This window comes from Oncorhynchus clarkii, chromosome 7, assembly GCF_045791955.1.
Source record: "Oncorhynchus clarkii lewisi isolate Uvic-CL-2024 chromosome 7, UVic_Ocla_1.0, whole genome shotgun sequence".
In the NCBI taxonomy this organism is placed as follows: domain Eukaryota; kingdom Metazoa; phylum Chordata; class Actinopteri; order Salmoniformes; family Salmonidae; genus Oncorhynchus; species Oncorhynchus clarkii.
The window spans coordinates 14,735,369-14,740,121 of record NC_092153.1 but is presented as its reverse complement, the minus strand read 5'-3'; the positions used below and the strand labels follow the sequence as shown (position 1 = coordinate 14,740,121).

At 43.1% G+C, this 4,753-nt stretch overlaps 2 non-coding genes across 2 annotated transcripts; both read right to left on the bottom strand.

The window, feature by feature from the left end:
* Window positions 1-3,289: 3,289 nt before the first annotated feature.
* trnam-cau (transfer RNA methionine (anticodon CAU)) lies at window positions 3,290-3,361 on the bottom strand. The gene has a single exon. It is a non-coding gene; the product is annotated as a tRNA-Met (tRNA).
* A 279-nt stretch (window positions 3,362-3,640) lies between these two features.
* Window positions 3,641-3,713, bottom strand: trnar-ccu (transfer RNA arginine (anticodon CCU)). Its single transcript has one exon. It is a non-coding gene; the product is annotated as a tRNA-Arg (tRNA).
* Between the last annotated feature and the right edge of the window lie 1,040 nt (window positions 3,714-4,753).

Below are 4,753 nucleotides of genomic sequence, written 5' to 3'. Positions count from 1 at the left end.
TTCGCACTTAAAATAAACTGTTTAGCAGAGGATGGTTTCGATCCATCGACCTCTGGGTTATGGGCCCAGCACGCTTCCGCTGCGCCACTCTGCTCTCATCCCCTTCAGAAAAGACTAGAACTCACAATCCATTGCTTAGGAGTCCAGTGTCTTAGGCCACTGGGATACTGTGTAAACAGTATGACCTATACGAACTGTTGGAAGAGGTAAAAAAATATATATAATGGCACTGAGACATGCCCATGAAAAGACACATTTTTAAAAAATGTTGTTCGCACTTAAAATAAACTGTTTAGCAGAGGATGGTTTCGATCCATCGACCTCTGGGTTATGGGCCCAGCACGCTTCCGCTGCGCCACTCTGCTCTCAGCCACTTCAGAAAAGACTACAACTCACAATCCATGGCTTAGGAGTCCAGTATCTTAGGCCACTGGGATACTGTGTAAACAGTATGACCTATACGAACTGTTGGAAGAGGTAAAAAAAATTATAATGGCACTGAGACATTATGCCCATGAAACGACACATTTTTAAAAAATGTTGTTCGCACTTAAAATAAACTGTTTAGCAGAGGATGGTTTCGATCCATCGACCTCTGGGTTATGGGCCCAGCACGCTTCCGCTGCGCCACTCTGCTCTCATCCCCTTCAGAAAAGACTAGAACTCACAATCCATTGCTTAGGAGTCTAGTGTCTTAGGCCACTGGGATACTGTGTAAACAGTATGAAAAATACGAACTGTTGGAAGAGGTAAAAAAATATATATAATGGCACTGAGACATGCACATGAAACGACACATTTTTAAAAAATGTTGTTCGCACTTAAAATAAACTGTTTAGCAGAGGATGGTTTTGATCCATCGACCTCTGGGTTATGGGCCCAGCACGCTTCCGCTGCGCCACTCTGCTCTCATCACCTTCAGAAAAGACTAGAACTCACAATCCATTGCTTAGGAGTCCAGTGTCTTAGGCCACTGGGATACTGTGTAAACAGTATGACCTATACGAACTGTTGGAAGAGGTAAAAAAATATATATAATGGCACTGAGACATGCCCATGAAACGACACGTTTTAAAAAATGTTGTTCTCACTTAAAATAAACTGTTTAGCAGAGGATGGTTTCGATTCATCGACATCTGGGTTATCGGCACAGCACGCTTCCGCTGCGCCACTCTGCTCTCAGCCACTTCAGAAAAGACTAGAACTCAAAATCTTTGGCTGAGGAGTCCAGTATCTTAGGCCACTGGGATACTGTGTAAACAGTATGACCTATACGAACTGTTGGAAGAGGTAAAAAAAAATTATAATGGCACTGAGACATTATGCCCATGAAACGACACATTTTTTAAAAATGTTGTTCGCACTTAAAAGAAACTGTTTAGCAGAGGATGGTTTCGATCCATCGACCTCTGGGTTATGGGCCCAGCACGCTTCCGCTGCTCCACTCTGCTTTCATCCACCCCAGATGGGACTTGAACCCACAATCCCTGGCTTAGGAGGCCAATGCCTTATCCATTAGTTAACTGGGGCACTGTCTACCTTTTGCAAATAGTACGAACTGATACAAGCAGTAAAAACAATGTGTACTGGATAGCACTGAGACACGCAAATGAAATTTTGCTTTCTAATTTCTGTTTGCGTTTCATTTTTGAAAATAATCTGTTTAGCAGAGGATGGTTTCGATCCATCGACCTCTGTGTTATGGGCCCAGCACGCTTCCGCTGTGCCACTCTGCTCTCAGCCACTTCAGAAAAGACTAGAACTCAAAATCTTTGGCTTAGGAGTCCAGTATCTTAGGCCACTGGGATACTGTGTAAACAGTATGACCTATACGAACTGTTGGAAGAGGTAAAAAAATATATATAATGGCACTGAGACATGCCCATGAAACGACACATTTTTTTAAAATGTTGTTCGCACTTAAAATAAACTGTTTAGCAGAGGATGGTTTCGATCCATCGACCTCTGGGTTATGGGCCCAGCACGCTTCCGCTGCGCCACTCTGCTCTCAGCCACTTCAGAAAAGACTAGAACTCACAATCCATGGCTTAGGAGTCCAGTATCTTAGGCCACTGGGATACTGTGTAAACAGTATGACCTATACGAACTGTTGGAAGAGTTAAAAAAATATATATAATGGCACTGAGACATGCCCATGAAACGACACATTTTTAAAAAATGTTGTTCGCACTTAAAATAAACTGTTTAGCAGAGGATGGTTTTGATCCATCGACCTCTGGGTTATGGGCCCAGCACGCTTCCGCTGCGCCACTCTACTCTCAGCCACTTCAGAAAAGACTAGAACTCACAATCCATGGCTTAGGAGTCCAGTATCTTAGGCCACTGGGATACTGTGTAAACAGTATGACCTATACGAACTGTTGGAAGAGGTAAAAAAAATTATAATGGCACTGAGACATTATGCCCATGAAACGACACATTTTTAAAAAATGTTGTTCGCACTTAAAATGAACTGTTTAGCAGAGAATGGTTTCGATCCATCGACCTCTGGGTTATGGGCCCAGCACGCTTCCGCTGCGCCACTCTGCTCTCAGCCACTTCAGAAAAGACTAGAACTCACAATCCATGGCTTAGGAGTCCAGTATCTTAGGCCACTGGGATACTGTGTAAACAGTATGACCTATACGAACTGTTGGAAGAGGTAAAAAAAAATTATAATGGCACTGAGACATTATGCCCATGAAACAACACATTTTTTAAAAATGTTGTTCGCACTTAAAATAAACTGTTTAGCAGAGGATGGTTTCGATCCATCGACCTCTGGGTTATGGGCCCAGCACGCTTCCGCTGCGCCACTCTGCTCTCAGCCACTTCAGAAAAGACTAGAACTCAAAATCTTTGGCTTAGGAGTCCAGTATCTTAGGCCACTGGGATACTGTGTAAACAGTATGACCTATACGAACTTTTGGAAGAGGTAAAAAAATATATATAATGGCACTGAGACATGCCCATGAAACGACACATTTTTAAAAAATGTTGTTCGCACTAAAAATAAACTGTTTAGCAGAGGATGGTTTCGATCCATCGACCTCTGGGCCCAGCACGCTTCCGCTGCGCCACTCTGCTCTCATCACCTTCAGAAAAGACTAGAACTCACAATCCATGGCTTAGGAGTCCAGTATCTTAGGCCACTGGGATACTGTGTAAACAGTATGACCTATATGAACTGTTGGAAGAGGTAAAAAAATATATATAATGGCACTGAGACATTATGCCCATGAAACGACACATTTTTTAAAAATGTTGTTCGCACTTAAAATAAACTGTATAGCAGAGGATGGTTTCGATCCATCGACCTCTGGGTTATGGGCCCAGCACGCTTCCACTGCGCCACTCTGCTCTCATCCCCTTCAGAAAAGACTAGAACTCACAATCCATGGCTTAGGAGTCCAGTATCTTAGGCCACTGGGATACTGTGTAAACAGTATGACCTATACGAACTGTTGGAAGAGGTAAAAAAAAAATATAATGGCACTGAGACATTATGCCCATGAAACGACACATTTTTTTAAAATGTTGTTCGCACTTAAAATAAACTGTTTAGCAGAGGATGGTTTCGATCCATCGACCTCTGGGTTATGGGCCCAGCACGCTTCCGCTGCGCCACTCTGCTTCCATCCACCTCAGATGGGACTTGAACCCACAATCCCTGGCTTAGGAGGCCAGTGCCTTATCCATTAGGCCACTGGGGCACTGTCTACCTTTTGCAAATAGTACAAACTGATACAAGCAGTAAAAACAATGTGTACTGGATAGCACTGAGACATGCAAATGAAATATAGCTTTCTAATTTCTGTTTGCGTTTCATTTTTGAAAATAATCTGTTTAGCAGAGGATGGTTTCGATCCATCGACCTCTGGGTTATGGGACCTGCACGCTTCCGCTGCGCCACTCTGCTCTCAGCCACTTCAGAAATGACTAGAACTCAAAATCTTTGGCTTAGGAGTCCAGTATCTTAGGCCAATGGGATACTGTGTAAACAGTATGACCTATACAAACTGTTGGAAGAGGTAAAAAAAAATTATAATGGCACTGAGACATTATGCCCATGAAACGACACATTTTTAAAAAATGTTGTTCGCACTTAAAATGAACTGTTTAGCAGAGAATGGTTTCGATCCATCGACCTCTGGGTTATGGGCCCAGCACGCTTCCGCTGCGCCACTCTGCTCTCAGCCACTTCAGAAAAGACTAGAACTCACAATCCATGGCTTAGGAGTCCAGTATCTTAGGCCACTGGGATACTGTGTAAACAGTATGACCTATACGAACTGTTGGAAGAGGTAAAAAAAAATTATAATGGCACTGAGACATTATGCCCATGAAACAACACATTTTTTAAAAATGTTGTTCGCACTTAAAATAAACTGTTTAGCAGAGGATGGTTTCGATCCATCGACCTCTGGGTTATGGGCCCAGCACGCTTCCGCTGCGCCACTCTGCTCTCAGCCACTTCAGAAAAGACTAGAACTCAAAATCTTTGGCTTAGGAGTCCAGTATCTTAGGCCACTGGGATACTGTGTAAACAGTATGACCTATACGAACTTTTGGAAGAGGTAAAAAAATATATATAATGGCACTGAGACATGCCCATGAAACGACACATTTTTAAAAAATGTTGTTCGCACTAAAAATAAACTGTTTAGCAGAGGATGGTTTCGATCCATCGACCTCTGGGCCCAGCACGCTTCCGCTGCGCCACTCTGCTCTCATCACCTTCAGAAAAGACTAG